Below are 15,276 nucleotides of genomic sequence, written 5' to 3' on the forward strand. Positions count from 1 at the left end.
CAAGAACAATGACGAAACTTTCTGAAATCATTGCCATGCGGTTAACTCATCAGGACTGAGAATTGATGGTTTCCAAAGATCTTTCATATTAGTGGACCAATGATTAGCCCCTGCTTTATCTTCTCAGCACCCTGTCCAGGGATTTTTTCGAGCAAGTATTCGAATGATCGTCCGTTGCTTTTATTCGCTGCTATTGAGAAAAAGACCTAATCAATCCTAGCTTCACTTGTAGTGGTGTTAAAAGGAGTTTATTGGGGTTTAAAAGTGGCCCCCAGAGACATTTGTCTTGCCAGACAATAAAGCTTTTCGTCGTGGCCAGTCTTTCAGTTCGTAATATAAAATCTTTGCAAGACTGCCCCACTAACAAACGTAGCACCAGTACTTAGCGTACGCACCTTGTAGGCCCGTAAGCATACCGATGACTACCACCACGTATGACCCATTGATGCTTATCATAATCGATGTTGTGTAAAATATCTTTCATCATGATGCAACTATCATTTTATAGGGCTGCATATGCCACTGGGATGGAAGAAAGCACGTTGACATTATTCAACAGCACAGCTTTCGAACTAGTTTTCGAATTGTGTATGAGAAGTCTCCAGTAGTCTTTTTGTGTAAGATACTGAGTTCTTACATCAAACCTTCAACGTCCATATAGTATGTCATCACGTTTGTCGTGTTAAAAAACTGTTTGAGTGTATTTGGATGTTGGCGAGAAGTACATACTGTATCTTCCAGAACATTTCCACTCCACGAAACGAGAAGCTAATAGTTCAGCTTTATTTTTTGGAAAATCAAAGTCTCTAACAAGATCACTGAGTTCACTTTGCGTGATTTTGTGCATTTCGCTAGATGATGTTGGTCAAAAGGTGGGATCGTCAGATATAGAAGGATGACGTGTATCTGACTGGCCTCATCTTCACTGTTACTAGAAATATTTATTGCTGTGGCTGCTGGAGGATCTGGAACTGGAAGACGTACTCCACACTGTCGCATCGCAATGGGTCTAGTAGGATAATATATTTTGCTCTTCTCTTTCTTGTTAAATCCTTTATTGAGCGGAGGCACCAAGCAGAAGTAGCAGCCTGGTACGTGGTTTGTGGGTTCACGGCGAATGGCCGTCACTGCAGAACGCATGGAAACTTTTTTTTCGTTTCCTTCTTGCGTTTAGAGCTATTGAAGATGTCGTCAAACAAACATGAGGAACCCATGCTTTTGATTGGTCTCCTACACGGCACCTGAATTATAGCAAATAAGCTTTTTTCACTGCTTGTGTCAATGTTCGCTTCCTATATCCAAAAACTGTGAGGGCTGTTAATACATCTGTGAACCAAAACAGCAGGTTTGGTGCCACACAGTAACTCAGAAACTCAAGTATAAGTTGCAGTACACAAAGGAGCAGTCTAAAAGGCAAACGGTCTCAAGGACCTCAAAACGATCGAACTTGTTTCACAAATTTATTCTTCTTTGGCCACGGATTTATCAAGCAAACCTGTACGCCTACCAACCTCATTTTTTAATCTGATGCTATTCGTCTACGCTGCATTTTGACACTACAAAAAAGGAAGAAGGAACCGAGGAAGATCGGGTTTAACTTCCCATCGATATCGAGGTCATTAGAGACGGAGCAAAGGCTCAGACTGTGTTAAGGATGGGGAAGGAAATCAACCATACCCTTTGAAAGGAACCATCCCGGCATCTGTTGGAGTGATTTAGGGAAATCACAGAAAACCCTCTGGATGACCGTCTGGATTGCCCGACTTGGGTTTGAACGGCCTTCCTCCAGAATGTGAGTCAAGTGTGCTGACCACTGCACCACTTCACTTGGTGGAATGGCTACAAATGCAGATACAGCATCCCTGACATTGTGTTCAAAGAAGAAGAAGAAAAAGCAAGGCGCTGGTCCATGGAATGATTTAAAATGAGAGAGAAATACACACACAAAAACTTGTTGAAGGAAATGTTACACGCAGAACTTTCTGCGAATGGGCAGTTAAACTTTCAATAACCTGTTTAGAGCTACTTCGCCCTTACAGTGATAAAGAAGACACATGTATGCGAACATTTATTTCCTTTTGCCTGCTCCTCTAATAACAGTTCATTAAAATACCACACCATGGGAACATATAGCCTGTATCGTCCTTGGAAGAACCGAAGAACTTAGAGTATTTTATTTTATTGCCTGTGTATTGTGTAGAACATTGATTTTCTTCTTAACCTCTTCCTGCATGTTATATGGCTGGGAAAGTTGTGACCCCTGCAACAGTTTGATAACTGCGAATGATATTCTATTTTTATCCTTCACTGTAGTTTCCACAGTTGTGGAAAATCACAATACAGTGAGATAAGTCGCAATAAAGCTATTTTTCACTAAACAGACGCTGCAAAACATCAATACAAACAATGTTCACCATTTTAGCAAATTTTTTACATCAACCAAAATTTGTGGCAAGGGTGTCAGGTACACTGTATGTTTGACATACATGCGAAACATCGCTATATGTGGTCAAATGTTTGGCAAACATAGCAAATTTTGACAAATTGTATGATCATTAATTAGGTTAAAATATAGGGAGACACCATTTCACTAAAAACAAGTGAAGCCTGCCTCCGCCATGTTGGTGTGCCTTGCTGAAGTGTTCATACTACAATTCTGATCTTCGGTTTCTCTTAAAACAACCTAACAAATACAGTTGCAAAGTACACGCTAAGAATTGACTGTCAATTCAACGCATTAACATTAGAGGATAGGTTTAATATGGGGCATAAATAGAGAAACAGACTTCTAAGATACACCAATATGGCAGAGAGACATCAATTGATGTCTGCACTCACACACATAATGCCAACACCCATTATTCTAATCTCCTTGTACAGAGCACGTGTTCACTGATCCATATAGCTGAGAATGTGGTCGTGGTCGTCACCTTACTTTGCAGTTTTGCATATCTTATAACTGCACAAAACAAAGCTTTCATGTGTTATTTCAGTGGAATTCCGTATATAACAAAGAAACAAAAACTAAAAAACAGATATAAGGACGTAACAAACTTCATACAGTACGAAAATGGGACCTAAAAAAGGAAAATTACTGTCATAAAAATTGGGTATATTCTTTCATATAGAAATTTCATTTTTGAACAGTGCTATCGACATATTTGATAAAGATTTTGGGGCATTTAGCATGAACATGGTAAGAGATTTCACCAACAAATCTGTGTAATGGAACATCGATATGAAGTAATATCAAGTTTGCAACTTTCTGCTAGGCTTCACAGAAGGCTTGCATCTTCACCATTAGTTGCAAGCAAAGAGAAAATACACGTTGTAAACAAGGTAGCTGTTAACAGTGTATTTTTAGCAGAACTAAATTAACTGTAGCTTTTCATGTACTTAATCTACAGCACTTTGATTTATTTTACCATGTGGTTTGTGAATAGATTAGACTCTAAGACTTTGCATTGCTCATATATTTCAGTAAAATATCTGAATAACTAGAGCCTATCTGATAACAATGGTGTGATGTCTGGATTCAGTACCCCTTAAATGCATAAATCCATCCCGATTTTCTTAACATTTAAAAAAAAAAATTTGAATAGGACATGAAAAATATATGTATCACTTATTCAGTAAAAATATAAACTTCAGCACCCATGTATCTATAAAACTAGAGCCATTCTAGAAAAATAAACTCCATATTTGTGATCAGTTAGATTTTAAGTGTCTAACTTTACGTTTTCATAGTTCAGAATTAACAGGAAAATCACTATTTATGTTTATGTGAGTTATCAAAACAGTGACGTTCTACACTGCTTTTCTTGGGAACCGAAAAATTACTTTTACACAATAAACACATGGGTTTCCCTCTGAATTCGACAAAACAGTGCTAACCTCCCAATCGTGGTTAAAACTGTACGTTCTTTGTCTTTTACCATTATTGTATTAAGAACATCGATAATACACAAGACACATAACTAAACCTACACTCACAAGTTCCCAAGCTATACTGAATAGCGCCAAAAACATTCCACAGGAAGGCACTGTTGGTACTTACAACAATGCTAAAGATGAGCGAACTTATTGTTTAAGGGAAAGTTTTGTTGGAATTCAAGTGACTCTGTCTCCAATTCCAACAACTGAGGTCTAATATTTGTTTAGAGAAGTAATAAGTAGGCTACAGTTTTGAGTGTACAAAAAAGCAGTTTAGTTCTGAAATTTGCTTTTAACTTAGGAATTACTGGAATAGAAATTTACTTCTGAAATGCACCAGGGCGACATTTTATGGGTACTATGTCACCAAGGGGTCCCATGGACAGGCCTGATCTAGAACATCAGCCAGATACAACTCCGTTTGAACTTTTGGTGAAATATCTACATGATAAAACTGCTCTCAAACGTCACACAAGTTTGAAACAAAAGAAACTTATGCATTATTTCAAAAATAAGCTTGTGTATACTACAGCAGCTACACACTTTAAGTGCCACAAAACTGTTTCTTCTTAGTGCCAAGATAAAAGTTGTGCGTATTGTAGTATATGTTGGAGTTTTTGCATGGGTGTTCCTTCAGGTCCAGTGACCTTTCTACTTTTCAGTTGCTTTTCTAAACCATGGTCACTTATTTCGTATCTGTCATTTTGACATCTGTGCAATAATTAGGAAGCAGAATTAGAGCATGATGTACTTCAGTGCCACAATTTTGGAAAAATATAATTAATGTTTCGACCTTCTCTGCATCAACATTCCTTTATATGCTACAATTTCATAGATAGTTGTGATTCATTTACTAATTTAATGTAAGAACAATACTTGTTAGGATTTTCTGTCAGGTCGGTATAAAGAATTTTATTTTACTCCTTAATCCTCACATGGTCAAGTTTGAGGGATAGTAACAAATTTTTAATTATAACCTCGAATAAATCAAGCTGTAATCATGAAACTCTGCAATGATCAGTCCTTCTCTATATAAACTCTTTAATGTGGCCTGTTTTCCCAACGATGGATGCCTTGACAGAGAACTTGATTGTAAATGTCTGCATTTTGGCTCTTTAGGAAACCTTCCACCTTGAATATCACCTCATTGTCGTTCTAGAAAAGCCTACCATATAATCAGTTCTTCATCTGAGGAAAGAAGAAGTCACTGAGTTCCATTGGAGGAGAAATCAAGGGGAGCAGAGGAATGGTTGATGTAAATAGTCCAAAGAAGCAGCATATGTGACTGTATCCCTTACAGAAACCGCTAGGGCATTATCATGGACTAAAACCACCCCTTTGGACAGCTTTCCACGATATTTCACCTTGAAAGGGTCCAGTAACCAAATCAGGAGATTTCAGTAGTATGCTACAGTAAAGAATTTCCCCTTAGGAGCATAATCTGTTAGCACCACTTCATACTAACTTAAAAAAAATACTGATAGTTGGGTTTTCGTCGTTTTGGGGTTTGATCAGTCTTACCATTAATTGTTTTGCTCCCATTTCTCTAGATCATAGTGTGATATGCATCGCTAATCTGAGGTGGCAAGGCGACTGAGGAAGTCATCTGTTTTGTCCTGGCTTATCTGCAACATTTTATCTTCTGTCTGTAGGCCGATGACCTTGCTGAATAACTGTGAGTAATTCAGGAACCCAGCTAGTGGCGAACTTTGTTATGTTTAGAATGTCATGCAAGATGTTTAAAACTATTCTGTGACTGATTTTCACAAAAGTAACTGAGCAGTGGTAATAATAATAATAATAATAATGATAATAATAATAATAACAATAATAATCGCAATTGCGACAAGGTAAACATCAGGCAGAGCACAGTAATAAAAAAATTATGACATTAACGAGCTTTAAGAAAGAGAAAAGCAGGTTCACTATTTCAGGTAGGTATTTTGCGACAAGTGAAATGTCACATGAGAAGAAAAGGTAATCAGTTGTATTCAGGTATTTGTACAGTTATGATACTCATTTAGTATCTCATACAATCTAAACTTAAAAATATGGTTTGGATTGCAGCAGTACTGCATCTCAGTGAATTAAAAAGTGTTTTGGAAGTAACTGACAGAAAATATGAAAATCTACTGTAAACTAAATTTAACAGCCTTATGTCTACTATTTGTAAGTCCATCTTGGTGGATATACTCTGGCAAGACACATCTGTGTCCACTTCACAGGTAGCAATTTGCCGATCAACTGTTGCATTGTCAGAATTTTAACACAATAGAAAATTGTCATCAGATAGCTAATGCGATCTCACCAGAAGAGCATAAGACTTGTAGTGTAAATGACAATGATATCCCTAGAAACCTTGTGATGAACTCAATATAAAATTTTCATTATTATAATCACAATGACTTGTACAGGCTGCTACCACAATAATAACAGGATCAAATGAAGTATAACTAAATTAAAAGGGCGTTTTGTTTGTGAAATCTTTAGAAGGTTTACAGAAAGATAGGAACTGGATTCCAAAAGAGAGATAAATGATGGTGGCACGCTGCAGTATTGAGGTACAAAGAAATGAACTAAGAAGTTTTATAATGTACGAAAACAGACTTTGAAATAGCTTACTTAAAGTGTATCTACGCAAAAAATGGAAATAAAATCTTTACTATAAGCGGCACAGATTGTTCAGTGTTGTGACAGTTGCAGTTAAACTGTTCAGACAGAAAAGATGGAAATAAATGTACACCATCTTTTAACAGCAGCCAAAACAGTTGATGAATACTGTAACTTTTTGCACTGGCTTGAAATCAGTGTGTAAGAACTAAAATCATGCACTGAAATTACTTGAAATCACAAACTTGAAGTCTTTAGAAAATTAGAGATTCCAGTGTGTGAGAGAGTAGAAATATGAGTCAAGGTAAAGGTATATCATAAAAGTCATTATCTGCCAATTGAAGAAATCCTTCTCTCCTAAAAGGAAAGTAGAATCTGGGGGATGGGGCATGAAAAACTGAAGACTGGTTTGTATCCATTTGAATTTTGATCAGTTTTCAGAAAGAGTTCTTGGGGATAGAAGGTACGAGTATCACTGACCACAGCATATATTACAGACTTAACTAGCTACCTGCACCATGGGGCAAATACTCTCTGTACTTTACTCAGAGTGAGTGAGATGATGGTAGCTGCCACTCAATAAATAAAGAGATAATGCACTCAAGATGTGAAAGTAAAGCAGGATGTAACATGGTGTCAGAAGATATATTAAAAATAGACTGCAAACACCTGTAATATGATAAAATGTATTAAAATTAAGGCCTTCACAATTGCAGATGGAGTAAAACATGCTACTATTTACAACAACACTTTCATAGTAGGGCCAAAATCACATGAGCATGGTTGCACAACCTTCCCATTCAATGTTCCTGAAACCAATGACAAAATAGTATCCAGCCAAGAATATGCAACGATTAAAATCCAAGAAGTCTGTTCATTCAACATAACTATGCTGGGCGAAGCAATATGTACAGGGTGTCCATAATTAAAGTTCCAATTTCAAAACGCTATAGAAAGAGGACCACTGCTCAGAATGGAGTCAATGATGCAGAAGGAAACGTCATGGAACAAAACAGTTAACGAAAATTTTGTAAATAGACGGCGCAGTAAGCATCTTAATGTAAATGGGATTGGCTACAAATGACAGATGAATTGCAATATGATGGCTATAGTTTGAGTTGCATATTGCACCATCTGTACTGTTCAGGGTGCGTGACTGCACATGATAAGCGATCAACAGTTGTGGCACTGTTAGTTAGGTAAGTCCATCCTCCACGGCAAGGTAAAAATTAGTTTTTAAGTGTGTTGTGGCCAAAAAACCGTGTAAAAACAAAGTGATATCGTTTTCTGACTGGCGTAAAACCGCTAAAAGACATGTTCTGCATGCAGTCCAACGTTTTCTGCCCCAAGCTGAAATCGAGAAACAGCATGTTTCACAACATATTGGAGTGTTTTGGGGATCACATTCAGAATGCGGGGGTCAGAGTGTAGCAGCAGCCGACGAGCCAAGAGGATGCGCAGCAGCAGCACTTGTCTGATAAACAGTAAATAAATTTAGTCTTTGTTTTGTTTATCACGTGCTTCTGCAACAAATGAACTACACATGCATATTTTACTGTGTAGAATAGTGGTTACAAAATTAATCGCTGTTTTTGATTTTGCGTAAGCATAGTGAATATCCTTGTGCAGGGAGATTTCCTAGTATGAATTTTCCCCTCGCCAGAAACTCCGACACGCCACTAAGTTTTAATTCTATGCTAGTAGACAGTATACAGTTTAGATCAGAGCATTCTACTTTGAATATTTATCTCGTGCAGTAACTCTGAGGTAAACAGGATTTCTAATAACAGGTATCTGGGTATCTGTAAATACATCAATCTTATTAGAGAAATTTATTTCTGGTTAATAGCTTGCGGTGTCAGAGTACAGTGAGAAACCTGCACAGCAAATTTTAGTGTTACCTTATTCTTCTTTGGTATATCTAGTATACGTTTCAAACTCAGTAGTGCCATTTGACAACTTATATCTATTTTATACACAGTACGATATGGCTAGGGACTGTGCTTGTTGTGAGCGAACACGAGGAGAATTGACTGCTGTCCCTAAACAGCTGGAAGCATCGTTGGCTACCGTCGACAAGCTTCTAGCTGATGCTCAAAGTTGCGGTGACGTCGGGGCGCCAGTAACGAGACCTGCGACACCCTTGGTGCCACTGGAATCCCCTGGTGACCCGGACGTTGCTGCTGCTTCTGATACGCAACATCTGACCGATCCGTCTTCACTCCAGAGTGGGTGGCAGAAGTGGTTGGTTCACGTGTCACTGGGCACAAGGCGAAAGACGGAGCAAGCTGTGCGGATGGCTCCCTACATCATAGCAACAGGTACGAGGTGCTAACCAGTGATGATGATAACTCTGAGCCAGCACAGGATGCGTCTCCCGTTGGTCCAGCGGTCGATTTTCCTGCCCAGTCCGGACAAGTACAGAGGGTGGATATGCTTGTCATTGGGAGCTACAGTGTTAGGCGGGGAAACAGCGACAAGGCGGAAAATAATTCCATTTTGCCGTGAGGTCTCATCCGTGAAGTGGAAGAGGCCCTGCCGATGGCTATCGAGCGCACTGGGTGCAACCGGCTGCATGTAGTGGCACATGTCGGCACGAATGACGCCTGCCGCTTGGGTTCTGAGGCCATCCTCGGTTCCCTTCGGCGGCTGGTTGATTTGGTGAAGGCAACTAGCAACGCACGAGGGGTGCAGGCTAAGCTGTCTATTTGTAGCATCGTACCCAGGGTTGATGGCGGTCCTCTGGTCTGGAGCAGAGTGTAAGGCCTAAGTCAAAGGCTCAGACGACTCTGAGACGGTATCGGATGCGAATTTCTCGACCTCCTCCGCTATAGGGTGCAGAATTGTAGGGTTCCCCTTAATAGGTCAGGCGTCCCTTCACGCAGGAGGCGCCTACTAGGGTAGCGGAGTACGTGTGGCGTGCACAAGGGGCTTTTTTAGGTTAGAGAACCCCTGCCTTGGGATCCAAGACGATTTGCCTATTAAATCAGCCACAGTGACCTCAGAGAATCTTGGTCCTCCCAGATCAGAGATAGAAAAGATTAATATGCAGGACGAGGTACTGGCAGAAGTAAAGCTGTGAGGACGGGGCGTGAGTCGTGTTTGGGTAGCTCAGATGGTAGAGCACTTGCCCGCGAAAGGCAAAGGTCTCGAGTTCGAGTCTCGGTTCGGCACATTTTTAATCTGCCAGGAAGTTTCATGATTTTAATAAACTGCAGGAGCATCCAAAGAAAGGTCCCAGAATTAGTATCGCTTACTGAAGGTTATAATGCACAGATAGTACTGGGAACAGAAAGCTGGTTGAAACCAGACGTCAATGACAACGAAATCCTAAGTTCGGACTGGAAATTTATCGTAAGAATAGGTTAGTCGCCAATGACAGCGGCGTGTTTATTGCAGTACAAAATTCCATAAAATCCAGCGAGGTTATCACGGATTCCGAATGTGAATTAATCTGGGCGAAATTGAGTATCAAAGAACGGTCAAAAATGGTGATCAGATGCTTTTATAGACCACCTGGATCAGGGTCTGTAATTGTAGAGCACTTCAGATAGAACCTGCACGATATCATAAGTCGTTGTAATAGGGGGTGACTTCAACTTGCCAGGTATAGATTGGGAGTGCTATGCCATCAAAACTGGTACCAGAGACAGGGACTCGTGTGGCATTGTTCAGGATGTGTTGTCCGTAAATTACCTAGAGCAAATAGTTAGAGAACCAACTCGTGAGGCTAACATCTTAGACCTCCTGGCAACAAACAGACCTGAACTTATCGAATAAGCGAACGTAGAGGAAGGTATCAGTGATCATAATGCTGTGACAGGATCTATGACGACGGGTCCTACAAGGAATGTTAAGAAAGGTAGGAAGATACATTTGCTCAGCAAGGTAACAGGATACAAATTTCAGAAAATATCAGTAGTCAGCATTAAATATTCGGTGATGAGGACGATGATGTGGAGAACAAATGGAAAAAATTCAAAGGCATCGTTGCAATACGCCCCAGACAAGTATGTTCCGAGTAAGGTTTTAAGGTATGAAGAAGATCCATCATGGTTTAATAGAAGTGTTAGAAAAGCGCTATGTAAACAAAGAGCATTTCATCTCAGATTCAAGAGAAGTAAAAACCTAGCTGACAAACAAAAACTGAACTATTCGAAAATGAGCGTAAGGAAAGCAATGAAAGAAGCGTTCAATGATTTTGAAAGTATGACGTTGTCAACCAACCTGAGTAAAAACCGTAAAAGATTTTGGTCGTATGTAAAATCAGTAAGTGGATCAAAATTATCTATTCATTCTCTCAGCGACCACACCGGCACCAAACGGAAGATAGAGAGAAGGCCGAAATACTGAATTCGGTTTTCCGAAGTTGTTTCACCTCGGAAGATCGTAACACTGTCCCTCCTTTCAATCGTCGTACGAACGTCGAAATGGCAGATATTGAGATAACCGATCGCGGAACTGAAAAGCAGCTACAATCGGTTAGTAGTGGAAAGACGTCAGTACCAGATCAGATGCCTATAAGATACTATAAAGATTATGGGAAAGAACTTGCTCCCCTTCTACCACTAATTTATCGTAGATCGCTTGAGCAACGAAAGGTAACTAACGACTAGAAAAAAGCTCAGGTCATTCCCGTCTTTATAAAAGGCCATAAGACAGATCCACACAATTACAGGCCTATATCGTTAACGTCAGTCTGTTGTAGAATTATGGAATATGTTTTATACTAAAGAATTATGACGTTTTCAGAAAATGAACATCTTCTCTATAAAAATCAACATGGATTCCGCAAACAGAGGTCCTGCGAAACACAGCTCGCTCTGTTCTTCCATGAGATCCACAGCGCAGTGGACAACGGCGCTCAGGTTGATGCCGTGTTTCATGATTTCAGTAAGGTATTTGACACCGTCCCGCATTGCCGTTTAATGAAAAAAATACTAGCTTACAGCGTATCGGAGCAGATTTACGATTGGATTCAAGACTTTCTTGCGGACAGAACTCAACACGTCGCTCTTAACGGAACAAAATTGACAGATGTAAAGGTAATATCCGGAGTACCTCAGGAAAATGTGATAAGACCGTTGCTGCTTACAATACATATAAATGATCTAGTAGATAGCGTCGGATGCTGTGTAAGACTATTCGCAAATGATACAGTTGTCTATACCAAAGTAGCAACGTAGCAACGCCAGAAGATAGTAAGAATTTGCAGAATGACGTGCAGAGCATTGATGAACGGCGCAGGCTCTGGCAGCTGACTGTGAAGGTAAATAAATGTAACATATTGCGCATACATAGGAAAGGAAATCCACTACCGTACAGTTACACTATTGATAACAAACAGCTGGAGACAACGCCAGCCGTAAAATATCTAGGCGTAACTACCCAGAGCGACCTCAAGTGGAATGACCACATAAAACAGATAGTGGGAAAAGCAGCCGCCACGCTTAGATTCATCGGGAGAATCTTAAGGAAATGTAACTCATCCGTGAAAGAAGTGGCCTATAAGGCGCTTTTTACCCGGTTCTTGAGTATTGTTCGTCTATCTGGGATCCCTATCAGTAGGACTGATAGAAGAGATAGAGAAGATCCAACGAAGAGAGGCGCATTTCGTCACGGGATCGTTTAGCTGGCGAGAGAGCGTTACAGAGATGCTAAGCAAACTCCACTGGCAGGCGTTAGAAGAGAGGCGATGTGCAGCACAGAGAGATTTACTACTGAAATTTCGGGACAGGAGGAGTCGGACAGCGCATTACTTCCCCCCACACATTTCTTGCGTATGGGCCATGAGGAGAAAATTCGAGAAATTAGAGGCCGTACAGCTGCTAACCGACAATAAATCTTCGCACGCATTATTCACGGGTGGAACAGTGTTGGAGGGATCAGGTAGTGGTACCGAAAGTACCCTCCACCACACACCATTATGTGGCTTGTGGAGTATTATGTAGATGTAAATGAAATGCGTTGCAAAACGCGTCCTTCAGCTCAGCTGCATTCATAATTGGAGCACTGAACACATCATATTTCAGGTAACCCCATAGCCAGGAGTCACACTGATTGAGATTAGGTGGTATGGATGGCCGCGATGTAGAGCAACGACAACAGATAATTCTAGAATTTCCGAAATGCCTCTGCAGCAGCCACTGTGCACTGTGCAGGGGAGCACCAAGTTGCAATAAAAATGGTCCTACCCATACATCCATGCTGTTGGAGGGTTGGAATGACGTTGGTACAACAAAGCCTCTCATAGGTCTTACCAGTGATGGTACATGTATCAAGACGCACGGGATTCATCTCCTCGAAAACAATAAGACACTATGATAAATGATGCCAGCAACTCACATCACACAGTCATCTTTGTAGAATGAAGTGGTACTGATTTATGCATGTGTAGATTTTATGTTGCCCGTATTATGCAGTTTTCATATTGACATATCCTAGGAGGTGGAAACTATCTTCGTCTGTCAAGAAAATGTTCCATGATCATTCATTGTCCACTTCCATGTGAGCAAGAAATTACAGAGGGAACGTTTGTCTTCTTGGCAGGTCAGCATCGAGAAATTAAAGAACATGGGTGACTTTGTATGGATAGCAAAGCATGATATTTTGTAGGATTGTTGCATTGTGCTAAGAAGCATGTCCAACATCTGGGCAACGCCCCATCCACTGTTTTTTTTTTCCAACACCACTGTTCAACCCATTCTGCAATGCTGTGGTCACATCTTTTACAGATGTTGGATCAACTGCCTTCTTCCTTGTGCAATACTGCACTTCAAAAGAACCTGTCTTTTCGAATTTGTGATCATTTTATCCAGACCTTTAGCAGACTTCTGACCAATGGCTTTTTCCATATACTTGAGTGGAGATTCTGCAGGGCTGCTGGGTCACAGTCACCATTCCTGTAAAAGAGCTTTATCAGCAGTGTCTGATCCCTCATGGAGACAGCCATGTTGGGTACATCGAATGTAAACTGAGGAACAGCGAAGTGCTACACATCTGTCAGTATGCATCGCCCATATTCTGACTCTTACAGTGCCATCTATTGAAGAAATCTTCGTTAATTCTTCTTATTATTATTATTATTTGTTCCATGACGTTTCGCCCTGCATCCAGAATATGCTATTCAAGTTTGATGTCGTTCTGGGTAGTGTGTCTCTTTCTGCAGAGTTTTGAAAGTGGAACTTTAATTGTCGACACCCTGTATACAGGATGAACCTGAATTTGACAAAATATTTTCTGATTATTTTGGTACAAGGGACCCATGGTCTCCAATGGTGTGTTACTAGCATCTTGTTACCATCCTAACATTACTGTATTGTTACTGTGCCCTTTCATCTATTGTAGCAGAGTCACAGCTCACCACCATTTGATTATACCACCAGCTTTAACTGAGCTATAAGAACTCAGGTATTAATAAGCTCATAGTTGGAATAGTAGCTAGACCTGTACTTTAGTTCTTATGAGGAAGCAGAAGAAATAATCATGAAAAATGTAGAAGACATTCTCATGTAATAGAGCAGTTTACCTGAAATGTAGTAAAACACAGGAAAACTTCAGGGAAAGAGAAGTATGAAGTAAGTCAATTAAATACAAGACTTTATGATAAAACAGCAATAGATAAGCAATGATCTATAGGTAGAAATTGTGATGAATTTACTACTGGTAAGTGAAATGTGTAGTGAGCTGTAATTTGAGCATATTAATACTTGACTAAAAAACAACATATAAAATTTTAATAAAATTCCTACAAAATGGAAAACCAACAAATAAAGTTTGACTACTGTATTTTCAATAGTGTATTTTATTCGCAATAGCCTCACTGTCAGTAGTTTAATTAACTATGAACAGACTTTCACTGTGGCACCAGTGTAACAGGAGTGTATGTTTGTTAAAAGCTACAGTGTAATTCTAATTAAAATTTGCGAAATTGTTGTAGAACATTTAAAAAGTTGCTATGGACTACATGTAGCTTTTGTTAAAGTCTTATGATATACTTTTGAATGTTGCTAATTTTGTATATATCTCAATTTATTTGACAAAATTAACTGCATAATGTAAGAAAGACAAGACACTCAAATTTCATAAGGACTACAATTTACAGTTAAATTGTATGCAATTATACACAAATTGATTTGTCATGAAGTCACATATGTTATACAAGAACAAACTATTACATTACCTGTGAAGGTTTCTGTATTATAGAAAGTTTTCCTTTTAGCTATACTCTACAACAATTTTAATTATTTTATTCAATTCCATTATGCCATGGGGAATATTGTTCAAAAGTATTTTGCCAATATATTCAAAGTTGTTTCTTACATAATTTAACCAAGTCATTGCTGTTTCACATTTGTGTGCCCAGCTATGACTCTCTCACTAGGTGTTTACATTTGGAAAATTATTTTCTAATACTTGGCCACAGCGAAAACGACTTCATTTGTTGCAAGAACCATACAGTGCAATATTCCGTTATTTGCTATTTTGTTGTACTCAGCATCAGCCTATAATAAACATGTCCAGGAAATACCAGACAATGTAAGAGCTCGGCATTCATCTTTTACTTGTTAGATTTCTTTCAATTGTTTTGGGATGTATATCATTTTTATTAGGCTCCAGAAGTCTCATAAATTAGAAACATAATTCTGCACATTACCCAAGTCTAAAATAAGATCCACAAACTGAACTATATAGATTTTATGAAGTGTAATATCTGAAGATTTTTGTAATTCC

The sequence above is a fragment of the Schistocerca cancellata genome, chromosome 3 (assembly GCF_023864275.1).
Source record: "Schistocerca cancellata isolate TAMUIC-IGC-003103 chromosome 3, iqSchCanc2.1, whole genome shotgun sequence".
In the NCBI taxonomy this organism is placed as follows: domain Eukaryota; kingdom Metazoa; phylum Arthropoda; class Insecta; order Orthoptera; family Acrididae; genus Schistocerca; species Schistocerca cancellata.